General features: G+C 41.9%; 1 pseudogene; it reads left to right on the top strand.

Moving 5' to 3' along the window:
• The window catches only part of LOC104951850 (plasma membrane calcium-transporting ATPase 1-like), a 23,241-nt pseudogene extending 14,332 nt beyond the window's left edge, over positions 1-8,909 (top strand).
• The last annotated feature ends 2 nt before the right edge of the window (positions 8,910-8,911 follow it).

The raw sequence follows: 8,911 nt of genomic DNA, 5'->3' as shown, positions 1-8,911 counted from the left end.
ATATCACATCTGTGCATTAAGCTGGAGTCTGGAGGTGGTTAGCTTAGCATAAAGACCGAAAGCAGGGGAACACTTCCACTGTGTTTTTTCTACCTAAGCTTTTGCAGCCAAGACACACAGCAAGTCATTCACAGACAAAATCAGAAACAGACACCTCTAAAAATAAAATAAAAAACGGAATTCATTGAAAGAGACAAGGCTTTAAAGTTTAATTTGGCTTTCAGTCAACTGCATGTTTAAGGTGCAAAAGTACTACACAGAAATCTTCCCTAGTTCCTCATTTCCTCATTATGTAACTAAATATTTAACATTCCTTAGATCTGCTCTATGAACAGTCTTTGTTTCAGCTTTTTGAAACATTTCTAAAGAAGAAAGATGACGTGGAGTTCTCCTTCGAAGCACCAGCCATTTTGTTAGCGTAGCACACAGTGATGGGTCTGATGACACTGTCCTGTCATGGGCACAATCGTAAATGTAATTTTAAGGTGGAATGAGCAGTGTGTCAGTGCAGAGTATCGTCTGATTGCACAATAGTTTTCCTAGGATTATGAAGGAAAAAAACATCAATCTTTATTCTTTACGCATAAACCACACTAAGCAGGGTATAAAATGTCTCCCCTCACAGCTTATGCAACTGCAAACCAGAGGCTGAGGGAGAATGAACACTTGATGCAACTTAAATGCTTAGTGTAGTGATTTGTCTAAATTCTGAACCAAACGCTTAAATGTTTGCGTCGTGACATAAATATATTTTTATATACATATTACAGTTTATATTCACCTTAAATATTCACTGCTCTGTCCCACGTCAGAATCTGAAATACTGCCCAAGAACTCTTTCATAACACTTCAAATCCAGTTGAGACAAGCTTATTGTTTCTTCATTTCCAAACCATCTTCCACATTTAACATGTTCAGCCACGTTTGTGTGTTGAATTAAAACAGTGAAGTGTGTGGAGGCTAAAGTGGAGATATTTAACACGCACACATTGTGGTTGTCCAGTTAATTTCACACTGCTGCAGAGCTTTGGTGCAGACAGCATCCAGCGTGGGACAAAAAGCTTATAAGATATTTTTATTCTTCCGTTAGTCAGTGTTGGAGCCCAACAGCAGCACCTTAACAGTCTTCAGCTGTGACTCATCTCACAGTCTGCAGCGTGTATGTGTCTGTGCGTGTGTGTGTGTGTGTGTGTGTGTGTGTGTGTGTGTGTGTCTGTGCGTGTGTTTCTCCTCCTACAGGATACATCTGCACTCAGTGAGCATTAGCATGTCCACAGGCAGTCCTATTCAATCCCTATGGGGTTCATTAGCCTCGATGCTAACGCCCACAAATACAGTAACAGCAGCCAGGGCTCTGCTCACACACAAACACACACACACGCATAAACACTCAGAGAGGTCCGGTGTTTTCCTCCGGGCAGTGAACTAACTTGTACTTATTGTTGCAGTCGGAAAAACACATGAATTAATAATACCTGATATCTTTTTCAGTTTGACCTCGAAAAAGTCTCATAGACAGAAATTCAAGACTTTTCTGACATCTAAATATTTATTTTCTGATACCTTTACAACGATACCTACTTTACAACGTCTTTGCAACAATCTTATTTCATTTTGATTTAAAGTGGTTTATATATAAAGGGACAATTCATAAAAAGATAATATGAAAAGAAGAAATGATTCTAGAAAAATAACTGGATCTGTAAAAACGTACTGTTCTTTCTGTTAAACAGACGAACCAATGAACATAGTGGTGCGTTCATCCATTAAAAAGACCTTTAGGAGTTAGTAGATACCAAATAGACGTAAAGAAGAGTGAATACTGGACTTCCATTGATCAGGTGGACACAAACGAGACTCCAAGTGAGTGTTCATGTTTCTCCCTAGCTGCTGGGTTTCTAAATAGGACACTGATTGACATAAAGTGAGCAAAAGTTGGTCATATTGAGTGAAAGCACGACTTGTTCCCAATGCAATCAGGTGACCGAAAAATAAGCATCACAGGTTAAAAGCTTATTTTTGATCTGGAATTAGGAAACAGAAAATCTACTGAAGTTTGATTGACAGCTTGGTAACTTCACCTACCAATTAAGATCATTTGATATAATCAGAAGGGGACGGACACAGATGAGAACCCTGATTCTGATGCACAAGTATCTCTCCCAAGTTAGCCATGATATTACCTTCAAAGATTACATATTTCCCCATCCTCAAGTGGCCAACACATAGTGTAGGTTCAAAGCTCATTATTGGCTGGATGTCCTCACAAACATTTTGAGTTCAAACCTTTACATGGACAATTTGACTACTCCACCTGCGGATTAAGATCATGTGATGCGATCAGAGGTTTTGAAATGGATGTGGGGGTGCAGACTGGGAGGTGGACAGTGTCTCCACCTTGTCTGTCGTGAGGCCTCAGGGCCCTGTGGAAGGAGGGAGGGAGTGATGCGAGGAGAAATCCAAATAAAGCTTTCTAAACCATCAGACACGCTGCGGAGAAAAGAGGGAGCTGACTCTCCTCTCTTCCTGTCTGTGTATCTGTATTATCAGTCTGTCATCCTCCTGGGACGGGAGGACGGGAGGAGGTGGAGGGGGAGGCAACGAAAGGCTGCAAGCTAATTAGGTTCTTATCTCTCCACGCTCCTCTTCCTGTCCTCCTCCTCTCTAATCCTGGTGGGCAGCGTTGTGCCGCTCAACGCCTCGACAGTCAAACACAGAGGGGGAATAATTGGTACAAGCAGCACCTCGCTGCAGAAACTTTATCAGTCATTCAGAGTGACACGTCTGCCTCTCTTTCTCCAACTCACTCCTTCTCTCAAAGGTCTTTCAGTCCGACCCAAAATCTCTTAACTCATTCTTTGCGTTTCCTCCGTCAATCCCTTCGTTCTCTCGCAGCTCCTTCTGGATTCTCGTGTATTGTCTTTCACTAACTTAATTACAGCTCTGTTCTTTGTGCTTTTTTTAGATGTTCAAACTTTCTTCCTCTTCTCCTCACTCCTGATCTCTTTCTCGTGTACTACTACTTCTACATGTTGTCCTTGTCTCACCTTCTTCTGTTTCTCTGTACCCACTTTGAACCAAGTTGTTGACAATGACCTTTACTGTACATGCTCAACATATGAAAATATACATTATGCCCTTATTAAGAATAGTTCTAGTAAGCTGTTTATATTTGTTCTAATACTCACCTGTTTGCATATTCCATGCATACTTCTGTTCCTATGGCTATGCTCTGTAAGACACCTTTATAGGCCACATTATGAGATCAGATGCACTTCCTGTCTCCTAAGTGGGCTGCGTCTAATATATTTTTGTATTGATCTATGTTATTCTTCTATTATAAGATATTTAAACAGCTAACCAACGTATTGATTGTTATAGATAATATAAGCTAGGGCTTTATCCAACGTTGGGTTGATGTTAGCTTTACATTTTGACAAAGTTTGATTCATGTTAACCCCAGGGCCGTTAAAGCATGTTCCTAGTGGCCAAGCACTGGTACTACAATGTCAGCGTCAGCCAGTGACAATGGCTTACATAGGGAAAGATACGTCTGTCATTTATTGAGGTAAATCAACTACCTAGTACGTACACTTTTACAGCCCTTATTGAATCATTATGGCTTAAGAGTTGCACAATGCGCTCCAACACAGTATCCACTTCTCGTTATACATCCATAGTCTGTGCACAGGGACAGTCATAAACAAACGCAAACTGCGCGAAAAACCCAAATTAAGACTCATATTTCAAATTCGCGTTACAGAAGCCCAAATAATGCTCCTACAGCCTGAATGTCAGCATATCCCACTTATTTGAATGAGAAAATGCTTTATCAAACTTAAGTCTAACTCTGAACACTCAAACGTAGAATTCTGTGCACATAACTGTCTCAAACTCAGTATATTGTCATTTTCGTAATAATATTGAAATATTTGCGTGCATGTAAAGGTCTTTGAAGTGTACTGCACTGTAGCATGAAACATGACTCCTGTCCTGACTCTCAAATGTCAAACTGTCAAACTGTCTCTGTAACCTCTCAAAGGGCTTTCCTGTCTTTTCTTCCTTGTTTCCTTGCTCTGTCTCCTCTCCCCTGCCTCCTCTTTCCTGTCTCCTGGCTCTCTAATGGTGTGTTGTGGCTCCCTTCAGATGGATGTGGTGTATACCTTCCAGACGGGCCAGGCCCCGGTGCCCGGTGCCCTGCGCCGCCAGCCCTCCGTGGTCAGCCAGCACAATGACTCCACCGCCGCCAAAACTCTCTCTAGCCCCACCCACGTAGGGCTTAGCGCCTCCTCCTCTCTCACCAACTCGGCCGGGGCTGTGCCTCCTGCTGCTGCCGCTGCTTCCTCCTCCACTGCAGGCAGTGAGTGGGTTTCAGAGGCCAGCTAACACCTCCTTCACCCAGCTGGACTCTTCCTTTACTCTCTGTGTTTACCGCATGAACGCTGCATGACTCACCGACACTAAAACTCTGTCTCTGTAATATCTACACATCATTCGATATTATCCTAAATGATCTGAAACATCCTAATGATAATATAGATAACTGACAATTGTAATTTACATGACGTTATTACAAAAAAAGGGAGGTATGGAATGTTACAAATGAAAGGTTTTCCACTGGAAAGCTTTAATGTGAAGCAGGAAGTGCTCAGTTTGCTTTTTTCGTAATTAAAACATCTCAAACATCTGTAGGAAATCTAATATGTACAGTATTAAGAGATTCAGTTTGAAAATACAAAGCTACTGAGGATAAACATAGCAAGGCATTTAAGTAGTAGTAGTAGATGTTTATTAATATCACATCTGTGCATTAAGCTGGAGTCTGGAGGTGGTTAGCTTAGCATAAAGACCGAAAGCAGGGGAACAGCTAACCTGGCTTTGTTTGAAGTAGAATAATACACCTCTAAAGCTCACTTGTATTGATTACCTACACAAAACCAGAAATGTCAAATCAAGGAATGCCAAAGAGTCCTGATCTTTCCATGTGATGTTTTAAATAGAAGAAAGACAAAAGTAGAATATGGCCAGCGTCATTCCTCTGAAAGCTCTCTTTATCATCTCAAAGTGCAGACAACCTGATCAGCTGGTCTCTTTCCCTCTCTGAAATCCACTTCCTCCCTACTTGACCTTCCTCTGCTGTAGATTTATTTTCTCCATCTTAATCTCCTTTTCCTCTGTTATTTAAATGCCTTTTATCACTTTCCTCTGTGCCTGCTGGCGCTCCTCCTCCTGCATGTTGTGGGGATTGAAACTCTTGAACACACGTCTCTAGTAACCCTGACGTGACTTGCTAGCTGACAAGTCGATGACAGATCACAACTGTTTGCCCACAAGAAGAGAATGAAGCTGTGAACTGCTCTGATTCGGGACTGAGAGAAAAAGAAAATCCCACTTCATTTCCTTTGTTTTTCTTCTTCCTCTCTGAGGCGACATCCTGGGCACCGAGATAATTGTATGGGTTAATCCAGAGCAGGCTTCAATCTGTCAGGCTCAGCAAGTCTCATGGTTTAACAGCCGAGAGCTTTTTAACGTGTGTTTTTTATGTATGTGATGGTTGCATGTGTTCTCTGAGCTGCAGTGCTCGGCCTGTAGCTCTCATGCGGTTCAGTAATAGAGAGCTTTGAACTGCAGGGTTATTAATTATGATGAAGAGTGTGTGCTGGTGCGTATAAATCAGTGTGATCAGCTGCAGCCTCTGTGGATTCATGACAGAGGAAACGACTTAAGGCAGAGAGGAGAGAGCAGCTAGAGGACAAAATCATTCTGCCTCTGAATGTGATTACAGATACTAAACAGTGCATGTGTTGTTGCATTGTGTGTTGATTACTGGGGCAGGGTCAGGGCTCGAGCTTAAGGACGTCCCGGGGCCGAAAAAAATAGTGTCAGGGAGGATAAAAAATAATTTGGGGACGAATTTGGGACGAGAGTTAAAATAAAAATACCCTGCTAACTCTACTACAAACGGCGATGAAAATGAAATCGACTGCACGTTGTGTGTAGCACACAATTATTAAACCTCCTTGTCAACATAAACACACAAAACATTTAGCAACCCGCAAAACACTCACACACACACACACACACACACACACACACACACACACACACACACACACACACACACACACACACACACACACACACACACACACACACACACACACACACACACACACACACACACGTAAGCTGTGCCCATGTGCTGTCAGCCAGCCGCACAGCTGGCTGTGCCCGCGAATTCCTGGCCCGCAAATTCGCGGGTCTATCTACAGTAGGCTATGTACTGAGTGTGTGTATTTCGCGGGTTGAGTGATGTAAAATGACAATGGTATCCCGTGGAGGAATTCTGAAATGTTTTACCGTTACATCACAAAAACGCACAGCAGAACCAGACCCTGGAGCGCCGGCCTCTTTATTTACTTACTCCACTTCATCCCCTATGGGTAATAAGGCTGAGATGAGAACCCTCCATCGTATTTAGTCCTTAGCAATATGCTGCGCCTCTCCCCATGTATGGATGGGTACCGAGCCCCGGTGTTAAACGGGCTCCGCCCGGGCCGGAATTATTAAAGACAGTGGTAACGTTAAGCTCCGACGTTATCTGACTTTTTATCGGTACTGGAGACATTTAAAAAATATATGTCATATGTAGTATTGCTACATAAACATTATATCGCAGTTTTAGTTTATCCAACTCCGTTTCTAATATGCAATAAGACTACAACATGCGTCTATGATGTATTTTCGAGCTTTCCAATCCAGACGAGATCTCTCTCTCCCGTCTGTGTGCGAGGGGGCGGGGCAGTTTGTAAAGGTCGCCTGACTGTGTTCCAGACTGTCCTCCTGGTTAGTGGTTACTCTGGGTTCTGTCTTCAGGACAGAGTGTTGGATTTTTTTTGTTAATTGGATGGGACTTGATTTGATTCAATATTAGTAATTTTCTCGTTTGTGCGTTTGTTTAAATATATTTGGCCTTTGTCATGTGATTGACTGATTTACTCAAATAAAAAGGTTGATGAATTATCATCTAATGATTTGTATGATGTTTTATTTATGTTAAAGGTCACTTTGAATGATTTTAACTAATGATAAGTGGTAGAAAAACTAATATTTTAAATTCGGGACGGTCCACATTAATTTCGGGACGGCTTAGATTGTATTTCGGGACGGTTCCGGGAGGATGGTGAAAAAAGTTAGTCGAGAGCCCTGGGCAGGGTATTGTTTGAAAGTGTTAAAGGCTGAATTGATAGTTGGGAAAGTGGCCTCAGACCCCCAGAGAACACTAGTGACACTATTCTTGCATATCAACTGTTATTTAATTTTCTATCTATATTTATTTATGCATTCAAATGTGATTGAATGCGAATATGTTAGTGATGTTGCACTGAAATAGCACACTGAACAAGATATCCTGAGGAAACGCACTTTCTACAAGTGATTTAAGAAGATGTTTATTCATTTCACATCTGTCTGGAGATGGTTAGCTTAGCATAAAGAAAGTGAGGGGAAAAGCTATCCTTGCTTGGTTTGCAGTAAAATAATGCACCTACAAAGCTCACTACTTAAAACGACTTATACCATAGAAGAGTGGTATATATGTATATATTGTTAATTTAGCTGCAAAAGGAACTACTGTACCTAAATGACAGATGTTATTTAAAAATATATTTATTTATTTATTTTTGACATTTGTTAACATTTTAGTTTGGCCTATGACTAGCTAACAGTTACAACATGTTTAGAAAACACACACAAATGCTAGTAATACCTGTTTCAACAACTTTGTATTCAAAAAATAACACTTAATTATTTTTCGTAATATCACATCCTGAGTTATATAGGCTTCTGATTGTTACACTATTTAAAATCCAACAGGCCTTGGACTCCAAATAAAGCCCCCCCCCAGCGCCTAATATCACAAAGTGTATCTGATTTGAGTGAATTGCACACGTATACCCTAAAATCATATCACATTTACTATGAAATGTACAAAAACGTCTGTTTATAAAACTATTTGGCTCTCCTCACTTTGGTCAGGTTTGATCACTATTTTATAAATGAAATCATATCAAATATGGCGGGTGGGGGGTTAAGGTTTTTGTAGATACAAATAGGAAAGTTTTAAAGCACTAAGTTTGGAGTCTGTGCTCTAAAGCATGCGGACATCCTTTATTCAGGTCTTCAGAATGCTCCGGTACAGAACAATCATCAGCTTACTTTTTATTAAGACTCGTTCCTGTTTTAACATGACAATGCTCCGTGCACAGAGCCAGCTCGTTAAATAAAAGTTCAGTGTGAGAGAACTCAATCTCACACCTCTGGATGAAGCAGTGCCAGACAGCTGTGAGTCAGAAAGAACTGGTGGAGTCTTAAACCATATATTTAACAGATACGGCAGAATATAAAAGTCAGCGGTTCAAACCCTCTGTGTGCGCATGCGTGTGTTGCATCTGATTTGGTGGATTTTTGGTCTCCTTCCTGCACTCCATTATCGTGTTGACCTTTTTTTTTTAGCATTTGTGTTGATGTGTTTTAGAGTTGTTGCTCCCATCCAGTTCTCACGTGTTGAAATTGTGTTTTTTTGCACCTCCCTGCCAGATTCAGCCATTCAACCACCATATTTCCCATCAGCCCCCGCTGCCTGTCATTGCATCACACTTTCATACATCTTCAGCCCTCTGACGTCTTCTCTTTGTTCCAGATTAAGGTGGTGAATGCGTTCCGCAGCTCCCTGCACGTGGGGCTGGAGAGCCCAGAGTCCCGTAGCTCCATCCACAGCTTCATGGCCCATCCTGAGTTCGTCCCGCAGTCGGAGGAGGAGGCTCGCATCCCCACAATCGAGGAGACCGGAGACGAGATCGACCCCCTCCCCAGCGCCTCCTCTTCTGGGGCGGGGGGGGAGGAGAGCCGC

This window comes from Notothenia coriiceps, unplaced genomic scaffold, assembly GCF_000735185.1.
Source record: "Notothenia coriiceps isolate Sejong01 unplaced genomic scaffold, NC01 NC01_scaffold00019314, whole genome shotgun sequence".
Lineage (NCBI taxonomy): Eukaryota > Metazoa > Chordata > Actinopteri > Perciformes > Nototheniidae > Notothenia > Notothenia coriiceps.
Note: the sequence above shows the minus strand (reverse complement) of the source record. Positions and strands in the feature narration are given on the sequence as shown.